The sequence below is a fragment of the Silurus meridionalis genome, chromosome 22 (assembly GCF_014805685.1).
Source record: "Silurus meridionalis isolate SWU-2019-XX chromosome 22, ASM1480568v1, whole genome shotgun sequence".
Classification (NCBI taxonomy): domain Eukaryota; kingdom Metazoa; phylum Chordata; class Actinopteri; order Siluriformes; family Siluridae; genus Silurus; species Silurus meridionalis.
The window spans coordinates 15,952,344-15,976,683 of NC_060905.1; the positions used below are offsets into that span (position 1 = coordinate 15,952,344).

General features: G+C 40.2%; 1 protein-coding gene across 5 annotated transcripts in view; it reads right to left on the reverse strand.

Annotated features, from left to right (window-relative positions):
- elmo1 (engulfment and cell motility 1 (ced-12 homolog, C. elegans)) overlaps positions 1-24,340 on the reverse strand; it is a 112,676-nt gene that overhangs the window by 84,166 nt on the left and 4,170 nt on the right. For 4 of the 5 annotated variants that reach the window (XM_046834457.1, XM_046834455.1, XM_046834452.1 and 1 more), the window contains exon 2: positions 2,263-2,330. The exons of the other annotated variant lie outside the window; for it this stretch is intronic. The gene's annotated coding sequence lies outside the window, so the exon portion shown is untranslated. The remainder of the gene's footprint in view (positions 1-2,262; positions 2,331-24,340) is intronic. 5 annotated transcript variants of the gene reach the window in all.

Below are 24,340 nucleotides of genomic sequence, written 5' to 3' on the forward strand. Positions count from 1 at the left end.
CATATCAAAAATCCATGAAACAGTGTTTGTTCAGATGGATCTCATGGTGCCCACAGATCTAAATCTCCAACCTGATCACGAAGGTCAAGGATCCGAATTTTATGACAGACAAAAAAAAAGAAAAGAAAGTCGTAAATTAAATGAATGAATACATTTTGACGTTATCAAAGAAGCTGGAATCTTGTTTCTACATTGTTGAGTTGTGGAGATTTAATTGCAAACGTAGGCTTAAATCAACACAAGCCAAAAATGACCCCAAACATGCTGCTGAATTTCATAAAAAAAAAAACGTGTATGCAGTGTTCTATAAAGGTGTCTAACCAGCTTTAATGCTTGGCCCCAAAAATGTATTTACCACTGCTGACGTTTATGTGATTTACTTTTAAATCTTTTTGCACAACATTTTTATCTTGAGCTAAAATCTTTTGAAATGCATTGAGTCAAGTTAAAGACTAACCTTCATTCACAAAACTGGTGCATGTTCACAGATCCAAATTGATCATGGTGGCTGTAAATGAATGCCTAAAATCAACCAAAAAATGTCCTCAATCAAAAAACTAAAAAACCAAAAAGGGTACAAAGTGTACTATAAGGTTCCTAATCAGCTTTAGCGGTTGGCCCCCCAACAATACATCCACCACTGCTCAAGTTTTTGTAATTAACTTTTTATCTTTTTAAATAAAATTCGATCCTGAGCTAAAAATAATTTCAAATGCATTGAGTCAAGCTCAAGTCTAAACTTGATTCATGAAACTGTCGCATCTTCAGGATTGGGAGAAATTTATGCACTCGATCCCACATTTACATTTGTCATTTTACAGTTGCCCTTTTTGCGAGATTGACTTATATCTTCTATTCAATTGTGGGTTAAGGGCCTTGCTCAAGGGCCCAGCAGTGGCAGCTTGGCAGTCTCGAGATTTGAGCTCACCTTTAATCAAATGTCCAACACTTTAACCATTGAGCGAGCTGTCACTTTTTCCTGGCAGTAAACACTACTGCCTTCCTCATTAATAATAAAGCCGCTAGGATCATTTTGACCGGTCACTAAAAAGCAACAAGCAAACAAAACCACAAGGTGCTACGTAACATTACAATTATTCACCCGCAAGCTGAACACGTTTCCGCCTCCTAATGAACAAATTCATCTTCCTTAACACTCTAAAATGCGTCTACAATCCTGACCATTCTGGTACGAGGTAAGCCGAGGTGAGCCGAGGCGAGTCCCTGCCTCGTTGTGGTTTCCAGCAGCGCTCGGACTTACGCACAGACCGAGCTATTCACGGGCAGTCTAGAAAACAAGCACTCCAGTGTTAGGTGGCGCAACATACCACCCGCAATACATCACATGGGTAAAAGATTAATGACTGATGTCACTTGGCGAGCTGATTTCCCAGGCCTGAGAACTTTCACACGACGCTTCTGTGCCTCCGTGCTGGAAGATGAGTTAATCTGTCCGTTCTCTACGATGTGATCCTATCGCGACTTGAAAATGTGGTACGACACGGCCTAGCCTACACGGGATTCTTAAAGAATGATGAGTATAGCGTAGTATACTGTAATTTGTTACAGGAAACAAATTAGGGGAAATACTTTAGCCAAACAGAGAAATTTACACTACTGTATTGTATAAACTGTACAATATTGATGTATGCGGCGGCGAGCGCATTGACGAGCGCCGGTTCTCGAGCGGAGGGCGGAGCTTAAGCTGTGAAGTTAAGTTCATCTTTATTTATTTCCTGAAGGCAATTTAGTTGCAGCATACAATCACATCAAATAAGACATCTCAATATACACAACACAAAGCACACAATTTCATCCTAAGACATATTTACCTTAAAAATTACCTCAAATCAAAGCCAGCTCCATGAAGTAATGCTTGGGTTGGAAGTATGTGGAAGATCTTGGCTGGCCTGCTATAGAGCTCCGACCTCAACCTTATTGAACACCTTTGGGATGAATGTGAACACTGACTGCGCCACAGGCCTCCTCACCTACATCAGTACCTGACTTTACTAACACACTTGTGGCTGAATGAGTACAAATCTCCAAAATCCAGTAGAACATCTTCCCAGAAGAGTGGAGGTTATTATAAGAAAAAGTGGTAGATTAACTGGTTATGGCATTAGACTTTGGAGCAGAAGGTCATGAGATCAAATCCGAGCTCCATACCAGTTGTTCAGTTGTAATTCTAAGTCCCCTTGGATGAGCCATAAATGTAAATAAAATGTGGACTGAATGGGATGTTCAAAAAGGAGCACATACCAATCTTACGGTCAGGTGTCCACAAACTTTTTCCATATATAGTCTTTATTCCGATTCACGTACAAAGCCTAAAAAAAGAAAAACAAGACAAATCAGATCACGAGTTCTCTAGCCCTAGATCCGTATTGATTTTTCTAGATACATGTTTATTTCACAGCATACATTATGAATAGAATTTTCCTGACATGACCTCTTGCAGCTTTCAAAACATATTATTCTCATTTGTTGTGAAAAACACCATGCCTAATGCATTTCCATTACCTTCCATCAACATGATTCAAGCATTAAAAAAAAAAATCACGAATTAATATGGACTTCCGCCTAAAACACAAAGTCGCTGAACAAAACGAGATGCTCCAATACATCGCTTCGCAAACAGATGCCTCCTGTTAATGTGATGAACGACCAGAAACCTTTCACCCCAGGCTTTTACGTCATGCATTGTATTTCTTTCTTTCTTTTTTTCCTCATGATCACAATTTTCTTTTTTTACGACATAACCAAAGTTGTTGATTGGCACTTGATGAGAAAATGAGCTTTGCTATTATCTCGACATTTTCTCCCGATCTCGGCGTTAAAAAAACCCACGACGTAATTGTATCGTGAGAAAATCTCACGCCTTGTGATTGTTTCTGGTGTGTATCAAGTAGTATGTGTCGCCGTCCGAAACTTCCATCCAAGTTACTCATTTTCTGCAGTAAATATGGACTTAGTTTTAAAAGCAAGAGACATTGAGAGAGAGAGAGAGAGAGAGAGAGAGAGAGAGAGAGAGAGAGAGGTCCCAGAGGAGAACCTGACAAAAATGAAGCTATTGTTAAATTTCTGGATTAACATGACTTTCGCTATTTGTGTTTTATGGTTATTTAAATGGTGACACCAATAACATGTTACATTGCAACTCGGAAAGAAACAATTCACAAAGGAACAATGTTCGTCATTTCGAGATCGGGAAAAAATAAAATTGCGATGATGAGAAAACAACAATTAATGTTGAGATCGCAGGTCGTGATAATGAGAAAACCAAAAAATAAAAATATATTATAATGCATGGCCTCTCAGGACTTCTGGATGAAGGAGCCGTAGACAGACTTTGGTTAATATTTGAAAATTGTAAAAAAAAAAAAGTTTTATTTAAATTCATTCTTGGTTTTGAATGGTTTTTTTTGTTGTTTTTTTTTTAGTGTGCGCCCTCTATAGGCCATGGGGGGGAAGTTGTAAAGTTGTGGCAAGGCTAGGCCAAGTTTATTTGATCGTTTATTTTCTTTTAATTCGTTTTGTTTCTAAACAAACATCACCATTTTACTTTTTCCGGTTATCTCTTCTCGTGTTTCTTCGACGCGTTTATTAAATCGCCGGTGTCCGAAGTGGTGTCCGAAGTGGAGAAGTACGAGAAGAAATAGAGTTTTACCACTACAAGACTGTTAGAATAAAGAAATCATGAGAAATAAAGACTTTTTTTTTTTTATGTAAAAAGAATTACGTGGAAGAATTACGTAATATTTTCCATGCAGAATTTTCTTTATGTTTCTAAACCATCCTGACATTCCCTTCCTGCAATTATGACACGGAGCAGATAATGACGCCATACAGTTCGACTTCAGACCGCTTCACAAATCGATTTTTTTTATTACATCAAACCGGACAATTTGGCACAATCGCGTGCTGAAAGAGCAACAGAGAGACTCGAGTTTCAGCCCCTTTATAAAAGGCAAGGTCAGCACTTGCGCTAATCAGAGCAGCGCGTCGCAGAAAATCCCCGACGGCTTTCACTAGCCCAGATTGAGACCTGGAAAAGTTGTGCGATTGATGTATTGCTATTTTTATACGTCCTACTTCAGGAAAAAATGGTTCAGTACAGACGGGGACGATGGGGCACGCAATGTCTTCATAAAAGCTACGATCCAATTTCCAGTCGAAATTAAAAAGCTACTGTTCAGTCTGACACACACAGAGAGACACACACACACACACAACACAGACACTGCAGTGTCACACACTTACACAGTGACACACACACAAAGACACACACCATTAATGACAGACACAAAGGAAGAGAGACATACACCCCTAATAACACACCATTAATGACAGGCGCACAAACAGACACCTAGAAATACACACACACGCCCCTAGAGCCCTCTCTATCTCTCTCCCTCCCAGTTTATCTGTCCCTCTGTTGGTGTCTCTCTCCCTCAATCTCTCTCTCTCGCTCTCCCTCAATCTCTCTCTCTCTCTCTCTCTCTCTCTCTCTCTGTAGGTCTCTGTCTCACTCATCTTTCCCTGTCTGTCTATCTGACTGTCTATCTATCCATCTATCTCCTTCCCCCTAACTCCCTATCAATCACTCTCTCCCTCTATCTGCTGGTCTCTCTTACTCTCGCCTATATATCTCTCTTTCTCTCTCTTTATCCATCAGAGAGAAAGAAACAACTCTATCTATCTCTTTCTCCTCTCCGTCTCACCCGTCTCTTACACACACACACACACACACACACACTCTCTCTTTCTCTCATTGGCCGCACTTTTGAAACGATTCACTTTGTGACTGGCACTGGGAGGGGAAACAAAGACGACACTGTGATTTAAGCACCCCCACCACCCACTCTCTCTCACACACACACACACACACACACACACACACACACACACACAGCTGTCCTTTACCCCTCCTTCACTCTCACAGTGTTTAATACACACCCTAAACCCTGAGTCCTAGAGGTCCAGAGCTGAACACTGACCGGACAGAAGGACAAATCTTCGCCACCAGTCCGAGCAGCGAGGGAACGCCCTTAAACCCCACCCACAAGGCCACACACACACACAACTTTTCCTCAACCTCGCCCATTCACTCAGACTTTATGTCTTTATGCTGGTTAAATTTGAGAGGCGGCCTTCTTTTACAGCACAATCTTTGATGTGACTGCGGCAGGTCTATTTTGAGCCGGGAGCCGAGGCATGCTGACCCACGGCTGTATTCCTTTCTGCCCTTTCATGCCTTAATTGTGGTTTGCAGGGTTGTTTTTTTTGTTGTTTTTTTTGCAACTGCAATGCAGGAAAAACAAGTCTACAAAACATCACACCGAAAACAGGCTCTTAAAAGAAAGACTTTGATTTTTTTTTAGCAAGCTGCCATTACCCGATTATAGAATACGAAATAACAGCCAATAATAAACTGTATATTGCTCACGACCAACAACAACAACAACAACAACAGCAGCAGCACCACTCGAAAGTCACTCAGAGAGAATCTGCAATAAATACAGCAATTATTGCATCGAGTGGGTGTTAAAAGCAGGAAAGGAACGTGACGCGATGCAGCCTTCGACAGGAAGTCGCTCACCTGACACTGTTTTTAGACATTTCCTCTAAATGCTGAGTTCGGATGTGCGAGTGTGTGTGCGTGTGAAAGAGAGATGAAAAAGAAAGAAAACCATGCACGTCACATGTACTTCATAGCACAGAGAAAGGAAGCTGGGGTCAAAGTGCAGGATCAGCCATCTTACGGTGCCCCTAGAGGTTTAAGGGCCTTGCTCAAGGGACCAAGAGTGGCAGATTGGCAATAGCAGGGACTGAACCCCCAACCTTCAGATCAGTAAGCCAGAGCTTTACTTACATTTACAGACTTAGAGAGCACAGGGCTTCCCCCACTCCAGGGGGGAACAAAAGTGAGTACACACTCTCAGTGATAACAGCTGTCCGCCGTGTAACCAGGCAAAGCCACACGTCCTATTCACCATGTTCATGTTTTTGTCTGCTTGTCAGGACCATAGCAATGTGTGTATCTTGTATTAGATCAGTGGTACTTCTAGTACAATTCTCTCACACCGACCACTGGATCTTCAACATGCACCTAATGGTAAAGACTCTCTGACGATTTGAGAATTAGAATTGTTGCTCTCCACAAAGATGCTGAGGCTGTAAGGAGATCAGTAAAACCCTGAAATTGAGTTACAGTACAGTGGTCAGGGTCATACAGAGGTTTTTCCAAGACAGGTTCCACTCAGAACAGACCTCAAAAGGGTCCATCAAACAAGCTGAGTCCTCGTGTTGTGGATTAGGTGCAGAAACTGCTTCAAAACAAAGCATTGCTTTAAAGGTTAGTAAAGAAGCTGAAGGTCTGCTTGTCAGTGCTCAGACCAGACCATATGCCACACACTGCAACAAGTCGGTTTGCAGTTTGGTTTTTCAGAAGGATCCTCTTCTGAAGCTGCTCACAAGAAAACCCACAAACAGTTTACTGAAGAACAACCTACCCAAGAGCATGACTTTTTGGAAACATGTTCTGTGGTATGATGAGACTAAGATAAACCTGTTTGGCTCAGATGGTGTCCAGCATGTGTGGCGACACCCTGGTGAGCAGGACCAAGAAAATTGTGTCTTGCCTACAATCAACCATGGTGGTGGTAGCATCATGACCTGGGGCTTCATGAGTGCTGCTGGTACTGAGGAGCTGCGGTTCATTGAGGAAAACATGAATTCCAACAATCTAAAGAACATGATTCCCTCCCTTCAGAAACTTGGCTGAACAGCAGTTTTCCAACGACCCCAAACACAATGCAGAGATGACACCTGCCTTACTAAGGAAGCTGAAGGTGAAAGTAATGGAGTGACCAAGTATATCTCCAGACCTGAAACCTATTGAGCACCTGTGGGGATCCTCAAGCAGAAGGTGTAGAAGTGCCATGTGTCTAACATCCAGCAGCTCATTGACAGTAAATCAGCACTGCACGTTGACTACTCTAAAATATACCCAAGTTTCATTTCTACACACAGTCATTCATTCACTCTCACACATTCAAATTTTATTAAAACTATTAGCATTAAAATTTTTTATTACATTTTCTCTTACATTTACTCTCTCTGGTCTGATTTAAAGTGACGACAAATCTGGTTCAAAAATCAGTTGACCAAAGCCAAATGTTATAAGATGACTGGATGGAGAAGTATGTGTTTATTCTCTAGTGCCAGTTCGAAACACAAGTTGCATCTGTTCCGAATGTGTTTTAGCGCAAAAACAAATCGTAATCACTTCAAATTGATGGGTCTCATTTGGAGCAGTTTCATTCAGCAAAGCCTTTCCAGATATGGATCTCACATATCATACTATCATATTCAGAAAGTTATTACTTTGTCATCATCATCTTTAAACGCATAGTATGAGCATGATTCACTTCAAATAATGACGGAATATCCAAGAACGCTTAGGTCTCTTTTAACCATTCTTGGAGATTTTAACAAAGCGAATCTGGACGAGCTCACGGAGACTGTAACTTCATACATCAGTTTCTGTACGGATATGTGCATCCCCACCAGGTTATTATTATCATTCAGTAATGATAAACTATGGTTTACTGGGAAACTCAAACAGCTTAGTCATGCCAAAGAGGATGCTTACAGAAGTGGGGATCAAATCTTGTATAACAAGGCCAGGAACAAACTAACAAAAGAGATCAGATTTCCTAAATAAAACCTACTCTGAAAAGCTGGAAAAACAGTTTCCAGCCAATTTCCAGTTTCCAGTGTCAGTATGGACTGGTCTGAGGAACATCACCAAGCGCAAGACACCACCCCCACAGTCTGTGGAGAATCAACAACTGGCTGAAGACCTGATGTGTTTTACTGCCAGTTTGAAAAGCCCAGTCTACCACCCACCACCCCCTCTGATCTGCACTTCACACATTCACCTACCCTCTTACAACACCCCTTTCCTGCCTCCCTCTCCATTCAACCGGCGCTTAAGGTATGTGTAGAGGATGTGAGGAGAGTCTTCCAAAGACAGACGACTAGGAAAGCTTCAGGCTGCCTACCTGAAGGACATCACTGGACCTCTGCTTGATCCCATTCAGTTTGCCTACAGAGCAAACAGGTCTGCGGATGATGCAGTCAGCATTGGACTGCAATATATTCTGCAACATCGTGATAGACCTGGGACCTACGCAAGGATCTTGTTTGTAGACTTCAGTTCGGCTTTTAATACCATCAATCCTGACCCAGATTTCCGTGCCCACCCCAATCTGTCTGTGGATCACCAGCTTCCTGACAGACAGCAGACAGTGAGGTTTGGTAAACTCATATCCAGGGTTCTCACTATCAGCACTGGTGCTCCCCAGGGTTGGGTTCTCTCCCCATTGCTCTTCTCCCTGTACACAAATGACTGCACCTCCTAAAACCTCTCTGTCAAGCTCCTGAAGTTTGTGGACGACACTTCAGTCAGCAGCCTCATCCAGGAAGGAGACGAGTCTGATTACAGACAGGAGGTTAGCGAGAGCTGTCTGGTGCAATCACAACAACCTGGAGATCAACACACTCAAAACAGTGGAGATGATCGTGGACTTTAAGAGAAATCCCCCAGCACTCCCCAATCACCATCATGAACAGCACTTTAACAACAGTGGAGTCATTGAAGTTTCTGGGGTCCACCATCTCTCAGGACCGGAAGTGGGACAATACCATTTACTCCATTGCTAAAAAAAATGCCCAGCAGAGGTTGTACTTCATCACCAACTGAGGAAATTCAACCTGCCACAGGAGCTGCTGAAACAGTTCTGCTCGGCCATCATTGAGTCTGTCCTGTGTACATCCATAACTGTCTGGTTTGGTTCAGCATCCAAATCAGATATTAAGAGGCTACAGTGGACGGTCAGGACTGCTGAGAGGATTATAGGTGCCCCACTGCCCAATCTCCAAGATCTTTACTCCTCCAGAGTGAGGAAAAGGGCTGAGAAAATCACTTTGGACTCCACACACCGAGTCCACTCTCTCTTCGAACTGTCACTTGACTCCATGATTGGGCAAAACGTGTTCTTAGGAAGGATTAAATTCGATTATTTTTTGGAGGTTAAATTACTGCACAATGCTGCTCGGGTTTGTGCATTGAGAGGGGAAATTGGGTGATGGACCGTACACTTGACAGATGCCTTGTCTGGGGAAAAAAAAAAAGATGGACACAGCAATAATTGGTTCCAACAGAGCCCAGCGAAAGAAGTAGAAGAAGAAGCAAAGAAGAAAGCCACCCGGTATGCATCCCGACTGGAGCGTTATGCCACGTTAAGCACGTCTCAAACGGAAGAGTGGCATTCCAGCAGCTCGCATATGTACGAAAGAAAAAAAAAATATTATACAGATTCGCAATCTGTTACACCAAGCAGTAATTTGTCTCCGATTCCAGGCGTCATCGAGCGAATGGGACTGGCGGCAGACACACACACACACCTTATAGGTTTCAGTGCTGTCAGAGCGACACTGCAGCTCATGCAGGACTTGTTAGAAAGCAGCAGTGTTTCAGCGTCGAGAGGCTCAGGAGAGTTTCTGTCGAAACGAGGAAAGATTTGCGGTGCATCGGTTTCTTTTAACACAGTAAATAGGGGTGTAACGGTACACAATTTACGGTTCGGTACGTAAAAATATTTTTCAAAAAATGCAGTACACTTTTAAAATACATTGATTAAATTAAATAAAAGGAAAAATTCAATTAAATATTCCTTAAATATTTTTCTTTATAAAAATTGTGCAACACTTATTCTTGTATACACACAAATACATATTCCAGCACAATTGGAAGCTTCAGTCAACAAAACAAATTCCTTAGCAATAAAGCTTTTTCCAAATCTGATGATAATAATAATAATAATAATAATAACAACATCAATAATAAGAACAATAATAATATTTAATTTAAAGAACACTTTTAAAAGTTACATCTCAAAACACTTTCTAAGCAAAAAAATAGGAAATAAAAAAATATTTTAAATAATAATATAATAACAAAGGTAAATAAAAAACATCACCGATACATCACAAAAATAAATAAAAAAATAAATAAAATAATAATAAAAAATAAAATAAAAATCGCTGATACTCTGAAAAAGTATGTTTTAAAAGCAGCTTTAAAAACAAAAGATTCGGCCTGTCTAATTTCAATGAAGTGAGAATTCCACAGTTTTTGGTGCATGGGAGGAAAAAGTTTGATCACCCATAGATGGAGAGGAGGAACAACTATAAGACCAGAATCGGAGGAGTGAAGTTTACGCCTTGGAGTTTAGACAGTTAAAAGTTGTGAAAGTAATAAGGTGCCATATTATGTAGGGCCTTAAATTTCAGCATAAGATTTTTTTCAAATCAATCAATCTGGAATTCGACAGGGAGCCAATGCAACGACCTGGAGATATAAGCTCACCAGACCTGGTCTTCGTCAGAATTCTAGCTCACTCACTCACACACTCATTCATTCACTCATACACAAGCTCACAGATGCTCTTCATTGCCTAGAATCACTCTTGACTAACAGGAGTTGGTAACTTGGTGGTTAAGGCATTGGGCTTTAGATACAAAAGTTTGTGAGTTCAAATCCCAGGAAACCAAACTGCCACTGCTGGGCCCCTTGAGCCAGGCCCTTAACCCTGCTCAGTTGTACGAATGAGATCAAATTACATCGCTCTGGATAAGGGCATCTACCAAACAATGCAAATGTTCAATTGATTTCATTTTATTTGTAGAGCGCGTTTAACAACAGATATTGTGGGAAGTTGTGTCTCAGTAGTTGGACTTCTGTTCGGAAGGTCACCAGTTCAAATCCCAGCACCACCAAATTGCTAGTAGAAGGCCCTTAAGCATGGCCCTTACCCCTTAACTGCTCTGGATTGAGGGTCTGCCAAATGCCATAAAATCTCAAAGCAGCTTTTTACAGATAAAGCAGCTATAAAAGCACGTATACGTTTGGTTCCTTATGATTGTAAGTTTGTCCCTAAGAGCGAACCAGCAGTGACTGTGACGAGGAAAAACTCCCAGAGAGAGCATCAGGAAGAAACCCTGAGAAGAACTAGACTCAAAAAGGAACCCTTCCTCATCTGGGTGTGGCACTGAATGACTATTCAATGTAAATGTAGTAGAGAGGAAATCAAGTATGCCAATCCTTGCAAATAGGTATTGGACTCCCAGCTACAAATGCAGGTCTAACATTGTTCTTTCGTTCACTCAATAACCCAGTGCTTAACTTTTCATCCAGACTGTGGTATCCATTACAGGATACTATTGTGCATCCATTACACGTCCCAAGTTGGTCAATTTCAACAGTTATATATATTTTTCTATTAATTCAACAAGACATTACATCTAATCAATGTATAGGTCAAATGTATCCATTTATAGCTACATTACTTCGAAGACATTTTTTAGATGGTTTCACAATGTAGTGATTTCCAAATGGCTTGCGCATCCTGATGTTCGCTAATTGGGCAGAAAAGATTTGCGGGAACATAATGGGATGCATCCCGTTGGCACCAGAATGGTCCATACTTTAAAATCAATCAAGCAATTTTTGGTTTTTTTTACACAAAGCAATTTCCTATTCTTCCAAGTATACACAATATGGACAAACCTAATGACATGAAGGCTATCTTTTTGAACATCCCATTCCGCATTTAGTCCTCCTTTCCTGTTATAATAACCGCCACTCTTCTGGAAAGATGTTCCACTAGATTTGAGTTTTGCGGCGATTCATTCACAGAAGGCTGTTAGCAAAGTCAGTTACTAATGCAGGTGAGGTGAGAAGGCCTGGCGTGCAATCAGTATCCCAGTTCACAGTATGTATAGTTGGGTTTAAAGATTTATAGCAGAAGATCCTCCACTCAAAAGTCATATGAAGCATCTTCATAGAGCTGGATTTGTACACAGGGGCATTGCCATGCTGGAACACGTTTGGTGGTTCAAATGAAGGAAAAATTTGTGTCATTGAGGTTTATAAAATGGACCTTAAAAATATGTATTAAAGCAATTTTAACAATCTCAGTGAGATTTCTGCTGCAGTCTGAGGTAATAAAAATTATATACATCTGTGATCATATAAAAGTACACACAGACCAGCTGTTTATGCAAACCAAAATGCATTTACGCCTAATATAAAATGTAAATCAGCGCATTAATTGCCCTTGAAATGGGTTAAATACATTCAGGTATATTCATCATTCGAAAGAACAACATGCCAAAGAAAACGCTAATAGCTTCTTAAGTGTGTGAAGAAACGATTGAGAGATTGCCTCATTGATCTTATGTATGGTACTTGCACTTGCCATTACATCCCTGGGCACTTTCTGACCATCAAGGGACTGCCGGCTGATGCGTTTGAAAATCACTGCAATGTGAAATCAACTGAAACCAAATCAAACCAAATCTCTGGTAAGGAAATGAAGTAGGTGTGAAAACAGCATGACATCTGCTTTATTTAGCTCATTTGAACTCAAACCTGGGGCTGTTCGTTTGTGAAGGTGTGAACGCACCATTTGGCCTCATTCTGCTTACAAAAAGCAAGTGGCAAGAGGTAAGAAAAAAAACCCACCCTGGAGATGTGAGGAAGAAGAAACCAAGAAGTGGAATTAGAAACCATTACTATACACTTTTAGAACGATTTATGAAGTTGAACTGTTCTGAGAAAGTTTCACGATCTGGAAAGATGAGCATCTACAGAGTCAAGAACTGTGGATATACAATAATTCAACAAAAAAAATATTTTACACCGTAGTACACAATAAAGGAGAAAGTTTGTAGACACCTGACCTGAATTATATTCTATATATAATTATATTCCATATATTACCACTTGCTGCTATAATGAACTCCGATTTTCTGGGAAGATGTTTAAATAGATTTTTTGCTCATTCAGCTACAAGGGTGTAAGTGAAGTCAGGTACTGATGAAGGGGAAGAGGCTTGGGTTGCAGTCAACATTCACATGCATCTCAAAGGTGTTCAGTAGGGTTGGAGGTGTACAGCAGATCATCTTTCAATCCAGCCCATGTAAAGCAAATCTTAATGGAACTGGGTTTGTTCACAAGGGCAAGAACATGCTAGAACAGGTTTGGGTCTCCTAGTTGAAGTAAAGGTCAAATTTCATGTGAGTGATTCCGAATTTCTGGGAACAGTTCAGGGAAGAACCGTCATATGGCTGGAAATATCTCAAGACCATTTGTCAATATAATGTATATCGGAATTAGAACAGTCCACAGCTTTTCTCTGTATGTCATCGACGCAAGAACAGAGTTCAACTTCATCAAGTTCGGCGGCAACAACGCAGGATGTGGCCTCTAATTACGTGTCTACAATTTCAGTTTGAATGCAGAAACATCAGCTTCTGCAGGGCTCGGTATTTCTCTCTTTACATTTACGGCACTTGGTAGATGCACTAATCCAGAGCAATTTACATTTATCTTATTCCAGGGGTGGCAGTTTGGTGCAGCTGGGATTTGAACTCATGACCTTCAGTTCCAAAGTCCAATGCCTTCACCATTAAGTCACTATCTCCCCCACTAAGCTACCACCAGGGCCGTTTCTAGCCTTTTCGGCACCCTAGGCAAGATTCTTACTGATCTATCACAATGCTCCACCCCACACCATACAAATCATTTGCAACCTTCCCAAAAAACAGTTAAACACATTTAATAATAATTGCAAAGTTGCTAGAATTCAAGAATGTAAGCATATACTGTGTATTAAACCTCATCAGAAAAACAAAGCAGAAAAACGCTTAGTGGGGGCCCCCCCGGCTGGTTGCGCCCTAAGTGACCACCTATTTTGCTTATGCCTAGAAATGGTACTGGCTACCACTTCCCCCAACTCTAACATAACATACATAAAAGCAGGTAAATATGCCCCAGGGAGGGTCTCTGTTTGCAGTGATCCCCAGTTTGATATGTTTCTCGTCTCGTGCTTAACACAATCAAATTGATAACTGCTGTTCTGTGGTTCTCGTTTCAGCTATCAAACTAAACCAATTGGTTAAATCGAAGATTCTTCTCGGATGAGGGACATGCGAAGGAATGAACATAATTACACAATCCACGTTGACAGTTTGTCCACTATAATAAAAAAGATCTGCTGTCTGCTTCGAGATCTGCTGCAACAACTCTTGCGTGTTTGTGTCTCATCGTAAACGGGTCGTTTCCCCTCCCACCCGAGTGTCGATCCGGTGTACCGGTCGGACCTGACATTCGTGTTTATTCGCTTTCGGCAGTCAAACTCAAGGTCAGGGCGGAAACACGGAACTCGGCGTACTGTAACAGATACCGCACTTGTGTCCACGCAGAAGATCTCAGGTGAAAACAAAACCAATAAACATCTCCATGACTTTGCAAAAGTAGACAAGCCCAAAAATAAACAAACGTTTTAGCATAATGGAGTGTAATAAGAACTTGGCTCAAATGATTAATCAGTTTTGTTGATTTATCTTCACGACAGTTGATTGCTGGAACTATCGGGTTACTGGCAAAAAAAAATCCCTACCAATAGTTTTTCCGGTTTTTGGTCCGCTGACATTATGACAGCGGCCTCTAGAGAAGAATCACTGATGCCATGTGCTGTTTGTTTTTACAAGTGAGGCGGAAAGTGCTACATTATTTTTTTTTTTTATATGAATCATTTATTTGTTATATAAATTATTTATTTCATTTAGCACATTTTCATGCATTTTAGAATGCTTTTTTTTCCATAATAAAGTTCAGGACTATTTTGCATGAAGTGGTGTTTTTTTTTTAATATTTAAAACCATCAGTTGATTAATCGGTTTTCGACAAGTGCGGTCCAATCTAGCTAATCTAGCAAATCTATCGGTAAAATTGGTTGACCTCTACTAAAAATAAACAAGCAGAGGTCAGCAGCGTGACGGCTGAGAACAAAAGAAAGAAAGGAAATCAAGACCTGCTAGAACGTTCTGCCAAAAGCGCAAGTCTTTTTAACATTTTCCGAAAAACTTTCGCTTCCTCCTTACCTTTATAAGTTCTGGAGACATGACCTGCATTACCAAAAGGGGAAAAAGAGGCGCTCTAGAGCACAAAAACTCACCTACACTTTTACTCTATCAGCACTGGTCCATTCGAAACAAGGTCCTATGCCATTCGTCACACTCCTCCTGCTCTAGACAGGATACCGGTGAATTAGTGCCACTTCGCCTGATAAATCCGACGCACCTGCCAGGTCCTGGCACGTACCCAGTAAATCTCGACTTCAGAGAAAGTCTCGGGAAAAACAAGTTCGAGACCCTGCGCTTTAATACCACACGGTCCACGGGGTGCTCTCAGGATCGCAGCAGGATTTATGCAGATCTGCTTTATAGCAGTTCATTAGCGTCATAACAGACACTTACACGCTCAGGCTAATGGCAGTGGAGGAGCTGGAGAGGTGGCACTGAGGAGGCGAAAGAGAAAGAGAAAAAGAGAGAGGGAGGCTCACTACAGGGACACAGCCTGATTACATCGAGCATGCTAGGCCATGAGCCACCACATATGCTGACTATCAAAGAGGAAAACTTTTACAGAAAGCCCGTAGGCGATCCAAGCAAGCACAGCTGGATGGCCTCTGCGGCGAGTGAACGAGGCCTGCAAGAGGTCCAAGTAGCAACGAATCCAAAGAAGCAAAGCTATGGTATGTAATGCACCATATAGAAACCAGTCAGACCTGAAATGTTTATTACTCTCAGGGATTCAGTGACAAAGAACACAATTCATCCACAAAGCATCGCTCGAACAAAACAAAAAGAAAAAAAAAAAAAAAAAAAAAACGCTTAAATATCTGAGAATGTTTCGATCAGACAAATCAAAACATTTTAGACATTTTTCTTTTTTGTAATTTAAGTTTTTATTGCAAAGCGACACAAAACATCTGTTTATGGCATTCTTTACTTTTACAAGATTTCAGACTTAAATATACTCGCCTACTTCTCTTATCTTCTATTCATGCCAGGGGTGGGCAGTTTTTTTCCAAAAGGGCCACATGATATAAATTGGAATGGTTTTAGAGGGCCCGAAAATATATATAATACATTTAATATATACTAATTGCTTATAATATACTTAAGTTAGTTCCAATATATGATATCCCACTATAAGAAACAGTAAATTAAACATTACAGTGAGAAAATGTGAAAGATAGGATTATATCAATACAGTGGTCACCCGAAACTGGGGGTTACGTTCCAAGACCCTGCGAGTTCGAAAAGATTTTTTTTTTACCCATTTACTCTTATTTGGGTCTCCATCAGTCCCTATTAAAATGTTTTGATAGAAATGTTGTCGGATCTAAAGATATCTGAAGAAATCCTTAGAATCTAGATTGAATCGTTTCCTTTTTTTTTTAAGAAAATTGTAATCTAATAATTGTCCTTTATCTAGGATTGAAGAGTAGGCAGTGATCCCTTGTTGAGCCCATATTCTAAATCGCGAAAACTAAAGTACAGTAATCCCCCAACTTTACCGCAGTTCGAATTTATAGTGAAATTGCATTTGCCACATAACTAATTAGTTTGGCTGATTTTCCCGGTCTCTCACAGAGAGCACGATAGACCAAAAAACATATAGGGAATTGTTTTTATTGAGTTTTATGTTAAAATAAAGACATTTATTAATAAAAAATATACTTATTACATTTAAAATGAAGTAAAACGTTAATACAGTACAGTACTGTATACATAAAATAGCATTTCTGTGGTGGCCTCCGTTTATCGCGGTTTTGGAACGTAACCACCGCGATAAACAGGGGATTACTGTATTTGATTTAAAATCAGTGTCATACGCACCCCATTTCAATACATTCACAGAGTCCTTTAGGTTTTATTTGCTAATAATCTTGTACCAATTTTCGAAGGTTACCCTAATCCATTGATTTTCCGGTTTTATTTTTGAATACATTTTCGTCTACAATAATCGCTTGAATAGGAATCTCGTCAACCCAACCGATCTCGATGTCCTTCCATCTTGTTTGATATCCTGAATTGCACCAACCGGCTATGAATCTCAACTGTGCTGCCCATAAGTAATTTTTGCAAACATGGAAGAAAACACCCCTCCTTTTCCTTTACTCAGCTGCAGGGGGTTTATATTTTACCCTTGACCCTTTTTGGACAAGGTAGCTAGAGCCCATGTTTAAAAAACAGCAAAAGGTTCCATCTTGGGACGTCTAATTACATTTTTTTATTGATTGGGCCATGATTCAGAATTTCTAACATTTTTCATATCCTTGTATGTATTTTCCATATTCCTAAGTATTTCATATATTTAAGATCCCATTTAAGCAATTATCCATTTCAATTTATTTTTTTTGGGAAGAAGTTTATTTATTTATTTTCTTTTTTCTTTTTTTTCCTTTCAGTTTTGCCTGATCCACTGCCCCGGTGGTTCAATGAACAATGCAAAGAGGAGAGGAGCTCCCCTCTAGTGCCCCCCTCTCCAGTGGAAAGGTGTTTGATAGATTACTGTTTATTCAAATTATCTCAATTAATAATTACTTTAATACATTTCTTATGGAAATTGCAATTTGTGGGAGTACTCCAAAAATTTTTTAATAAATAGTCAAAAGTCTTCTCGGCATCAAGGCTTAGGAGGACGGCTTGTGAGATACAATCTTGGATATGATCTAGACAATATAGAGAGTCTGTCTAACATTGTCTTGCGTCCGTCTACCCCCACCCCCCCGAATGAAACCAGATTGATCAGAGCAGGATCCGGCGTGATCAATTCAAGCCTTTTAGCTAGGATTAAGACAAACAGCTTATAGTCCGCATTCAAGACAGAGATCTGTCTATAAAGCTGTGTGCTTCTGTTTATTTAATCACAGAAATAACGGCTTCTCGCCACGAGGGTGGCAAATCTCCGCCGTGTAAAACAAATAAACTCAGGCAATAATACGGGGATAAGTTGTCTGAATACCTTATACCAATCGGATGAAAATCCATCTGGTCCTGGTGATTTCTTATTTTTAAGCCTGGATATTGCTCGTCAGTTATATCTGCAGTTAAATAAGCATTTTCAGGTTTTACGAACAATAAGGAATTTGAATACTCTCTGAATATCTTCTGATTCTGAAATATCTGTTTCGATACAGGGTCTTGAATCATCTGCGTCGTTGCTTGCGTAACTTTCTGGCCAATATCTTAATTGCTTTGCCTCCAGACTCGTAATATTTTTCTTTATGAAAATTTTTTTTCTTCAAAATGTCCTGTGTATGGAATTTCCTGAGACAAATCTTTAGTAGAATCTTTCCTATTTTCCAATCCTAATTTATTTAAGCATTTGTTTAAGTTTTTCAAGGCTTTATTTCTTTAATTTAGACGTTATAGCCATTACTTTACCCCTAATAACCACTTTACGTGGTTATAGAATAGTGGGCGGGACTAATCCATCATTCTGTTTCACATATTGAACTATTTCTACTATAAGTCACTCCCTAATCGCTCTATTATCCAGGATGAACGAGATTATTTTCCAGAGAGTGTTTTTCCGTTTACTCTCTAGATTTAGAAAAAGCGATAACGCGTGATCAGAAATAGATTAATCTGACGTTGCAATTTTTTAACTCTGAATTTGTCTTTTCGCAAACGAAAAAAAAAAAAAAAAGGAATCCATTCTTGAATAGAATGTATGTGGGTTTAAATAATATGCATAGTCCTGGATGGAAGTTTTTCCATACATCAATCTAATTTCTTTCAACATTGTATTTATCCGTTTCCTTAATATGCTCGCTAGTTAAGCGGAAGGATCCGAAGAATCTAATTTGGAGTCTAATAAAACATTAAAATCCCCCTGCCAATAAAAAAAAAAATGCCTCGCGATTCAGATGCTATTAGGTCTCTCAAAGTCTCAAGAACATTTACTTCCTGGAGGGGCATAGACATTAAGAATAGTGATTAAAGTGCCCCTTAACTGTACCTCTTATATTTCAGCAAGGTGCTCATATGCAATTTTGATTAAACCTGCAACTCTTCTCCTATTTCCAGATCCAAACGAAGCAGAGAAAACGTATTTAAAAACCCATCTGATTCCAGTGAGTTGGGAAGTTGGAATCTTGCTTCTTTTGACAAGATTAAGTAAACCGTTTGTGTTATATGAGGCTATCTTTATAGAACTACTCATTTTCTTTTACTCCACGTATTACCGTGTCTTTTTAAACCTTTATTTTCGAACTAGTATAGCGGTCGTCGATTAGCGTCCCCTTTCCGAATTAGCAGGGAACGTGAACTTAACAAGTGACGAAGAACAACCAGAATTTTAAATCAAAGAAAAATAAAGACTTCCAGGTAAGACATCACTGCATTGAGTGCCCATGTCGTCGTAGAGATAGTTCGTCTTTTCCTTCTGAACAACTGGCACTTATCTATATTTTATATATACACATATACACACACACAGTATAAGTGTACACATCACGCAGTTTTTAAATGAAGGTTTTTATTATTGAGGGAAAACAAAATCCAAAACTACATTGCCCTGTGTGAAAAAGTGTTTGCCCCCTGTTAAAACTGTGGTTTATCACACCGGAGTTTAATTTCTCTAGCCACACCCAGGCCTGATTACTGCCACACCTGTTCCCAATCTCTTAAATAGTACTTGCCTGACAAATGAAGTACAGCAAAAGATCCTCAAAAGCTAGACATCATGCTGAGATCCAAAGCAATTCAGAAACAAATGGGAAAGTAAGTCATTGAGATCTATTAGTGTGGAATATTATTATTATTATTATTATTATTATATATATATATATATATATATATATATATATATATATATATATATATATATATATATATATATATATATATATATATATAAAATCTGGAAAACACAAATGTCACTGCATCGAACGTAATGCTGAGGAGAAAACAAATCCAAAAATATGTATTTATTGAAATGTGTTTCACAGCAGATGCTCATCTGATAAACTTCCATCACCACATTGGCTTCTAAACCTGTTTTCTTGAATGTCATTTAAACAAGAAAATGAGAAGAGGACGATGAAAGTGCCTAAGAGAAGAGCATCAGAGTACCTTCATCAACATCAATTTAAGCCCCATAAAAAGGACATTTCTTTCCACTCACTGATCGTCGGTTTGTAAACTTCTAAATGCGTGAAGTTTGTTGATGCCGTGTTCCCTCTGCGCCTTTTTAGCCTCTTGATATTTCCTCTTTTTCAACGGCACGTCAGGGGTCATGATCAAATCCTGTTCCCTTTCCATTCAATCGCCTTCCTCTCCCAGGCTATTTTGATAACCGTCTCTTTTGTCCTGCAGTTGAGAAACTTGCCAATTATCGAGCGTGGATTGGCCATGGTTGATGGATTAGCCGCGAGTGCTCTGTGGGCCCGTTCAATCTGGAGGTCCACCGGTGGGGTTCAGATCTAAAGTCGATTTAAGGAAATCTTCCAGGAAAGAAATCAAGTCCGGAGAGTTTTGCTCAGCTCTTTCTGGTACGCCGATGTTTGACCATCTGGCTCAACCCTCCTGGTCATGTAGCCTGGCTTCAATTTGTTCTGTTAGCCGTAGCATCTCTTCCAGCACTTCTTCCGTGTTTTAAATTGGGTTCTCCGCTTCGTCTATTCTATTTTCAATCTCTTTGATTCTTTTATTAGATTTGTACAGTTCTTCATTTATATCCTGAAGTTGTTTGTGGCTGGCTTGTGGAAGGTCCCTAATCTCGTTGAGAATCTTCGCCAGGCAAATTTGCTCTTTCCAGTGTTTCCCGTCGCCGCCCGCGCCAATTTGTTTAAGTACATTTAGGTTGTCTTTTGTAGTGTTTTTTTTTTCTTGGTTTTTCCCTCTATAGTCGCCCCTTCCATAACTCCGTCAACACTTAAAAATTTTCAAATTCCAGATCTGGGGTACCGCAAATTGTCGGAGCTGATGGATTACGCTGCCATCGTTGAAAGAAAAACGTAGCCCGGAAGTCTTTTAAGACAATATTTCAGAATGCATTAGTCCAAAACAGTAGTGGTGCAATGGATCACAAAACTCGCGTTTCGGATCACGTTGCGGTTTTTGAGTCACGTATTGGATGATTTTTCGGATCAGCCAAAAAAAAAAAAAAAAAAAGAAGGAGACTGATATAATTTGCTTTCTATTCATTACAAGAAAAGTCACAGCAGGGAAACGTTCCCACACATACGATTTGAATGACGCGGGAGGCTTTTCGAGTTCTCCTCCGTTAGCCGTTGTTGTTGATCGACACGCCAACACGTTCACGTGAACGCGTGACTGCTCTGTGCAGTTACGTAGTTAAAAAGCAATATCGGCAGATCGGTATTCTGCGATCGTTAAAAACTTTCCAGGGTTTTGGTCCGTGCTGAACTGCGAGCCATGATCCGTAGATCAACTGCGACCCGTTGCACCCCTACTAAATAGTGTACAGCTCTCAAACTTGACCCAATGACAATGCACAGAGGAAGAAGCTACAAACTCTACAAACTTTTCCATACCCAGAAGACATAAAAAAAAAACCCCAAAAAAAAACATTGACGTTAACTTTATCCAGAGCGAATTACCATTTCGTCTTTACAAAAGCGCAATCGAGGGTTAAATGTCTTGCTAAAAGGCCCAGCGACGACATCTTGTCACGCCGAGATTTGAACTCACAACCTTCTAATTCAATGTTAATTCACTGAGATATTTTTTCACATTCAAACCTTTCTACAAGAATTGTCAGCTTTGGCTTTATCACAACTACCAAAACAGCCAAACAGTCTTGCCACCTCAAAGCTCTAGGGTCCCCAGTTATCTGGGATTTCCTGTTTCCTAAAAGGTAAACGACTGACTCCAAACTGTTCCTATCCATGTATCCAAAACGTATTCCCACCTTACTTTAAACCTTCTACAAGTCCAACAAAGATGAACTTTCCCTGAAGATGAACATCATCGCTAATAAGTTATATGATAAGAACATGATTGTAGCCACATTTTCTTTCTTTAATACATAAAAACTCTTACAGATACAAAAATGTTGGGACACATGTCTTTTCCAGCCATATGTGGTTCTTTCCCCAAACTATTACCACTAAAAGCAGAGGCACACAACTGTATAGGACATCTCAGGGTTGGAGTGGAAGATCTCCTGCTATAAAGCTCTAAAACCCTATTGAACATCTTTGGGTTGAATTGGGATAACCTTTATCTCAGGCCTCCTCACCTCACCTCCACCAGTACCTGACTTTACTAACGCCATTGTGGCTGAAGGTGTCTCCACAAATATCCAAATAATCTGACTAAAAAATCTAGAGGAACATCTTCCCAGGTGAATGGAGGTTATTTGAACAGGAAATAGAGACTAAATGTTGAATGAGATGTTAGAAAAAAAAAAATCTTGTGGTCAGGGGTCAACTGACTTTCGTCCATGTAGCACTATGTCTGGAACATCTCAGGAAAAACAATATAGAACGTGCAACGCTCTAAAGCATAGGTCTTCAACCAGGGGTCTAACTGGACGACTTGATGTTTATGATGCGTAAATCCTTTTGAAAGATTTAAAAAATAGACGACAATACAGACAATGCTGCATGTACAACAACAACATAGTTCTAATTTTCTTAACATAATGTAACTAATGTAATATGATTAGTTTCGCTAAATATCAGTGGCTATAATTGACACATTTTGTATCAGGGAGGTCTCTTCCCCATGTCTTTATAGCCTAAGATGTCCCTGACCCGAAAAACGTTGAAGACCCCTGCTCTAAAGCGAAGTCTTTTATTAGGAATTCTTCCGGAGACCTCCGCTCTAATTCGGATTCTGATTCCAGATCAGTTTTTGAAAGGCTAACTGGGAAAACACCCCCTTTGTTCGAGTTTGCTTCATGCATTGATATAAAGCAGGGGTCACCAAATCGGGGACCACATGAGTCACCCGCGGGCCTTTTCTAAAAATAGCTCACCGTAGTGCCCCTTACCAGTGAGCTGCATCCAATCTTTTTTGTTGCTATTCTTTTTTAAATCACACTTGCATTGGTGTGAATTTGAAAATGGCAATATTAAAATATAGATGAGTAGATATAGATGAATAGCATTAATTATTAATTATAACATAATTAAAGATAAATTGAGCAAATGTGTTATTTCAGAAGTGTGTATCAAACTGGTTGCCCTTCACATTAATCGGTACCCAAGAAGTAGCTCTCGGTTTCAAAAGCTTGGCGACCCCACGCACCTTGTTTGCACGCAACGCGCAGTTCGGTTTGTTTGTCGTTCGCCGATAAGCATTGTGAAGGTTGGAACGAAATGTGCTAGAGTTCCAGAAGACGCTCCTCCTCCTTTGCTCGTGACGCGGTGACACCGACACCTCCATTTGCACCTGTCTTCTCTCAGTAATTAATCGAGAGGCGGTAATTACATGCATGGCAACTCTCATCTCGACTGAAAAAGCGAATTAATCTGAGCCTGAAAACTATGGATAGAGGAGGAGGAGGAGGAGGAAGAGGGAAAAAAAAAAGGTGTTGATGTACCTGCTGGTACCAGAAAGCCGAAAAGCACTTGTTTGTGGAGGTATTATTTTAATTATTTATTTATTTTGCACACGTCAGCGAGGAATCTATCAGCAGGGGAACTATTTACAAAGGTAACAACTTTTACCTGAAGCGAGTAGGGGGGTGGTTGTGGTGGAGGGGGTGGGGGGTGTTAGAAAGAGGGAATTGAGAGAAGAAGGAAAAAAAACAGACACTGCTGTTAAATGACAGCGGAAAGTGCTAGACGGAGGAGGGAAGCGTATGCGGCGGGGGGGGGTTTATATCCATGTGGCACGTGCCATAAATCCAGATGTTCGACTCTCATTTGAGCCTACAAATTCTATAAAGCCCGAATCTCAGCAGTGCGACTTGAGCAAGGTCAGAGTGTGATCGAACTACGGACAGGAACGTACAAAGGATCAGGTGTTGAATAATCTACATAACCGCTATATTTTTTTTTTCTTCATTTCGTTGCATTTTCCATCGCCAGTTTCACCCCCAAATTGGAATGCCCGTCCCAGCTCGTCTCCAGCACACCCAGCTACTGTATAATCACCTCGGTGTGTAATAACACATGCAGGCCTCAAATAAGCAGCCAGGCCCGGCACACTATAACCACACGAGCACGTGAGCTTCTGCTATTATTAACCTCGAGACTATGCCTGACTTTACAGCGGTTTAATTAGCAATGGGGGGGTATATGGTTGTCAGGTATGACTATGATCTCGCTCTGATAGTCATGGGGGTGGTGTTTGCACACTCATGCCCCCGAGAGTGAGTCAACTAATTTGGAATGACCGAAGTCTACCGTCACTGTGGAAAAACAGCAGAAGAAAA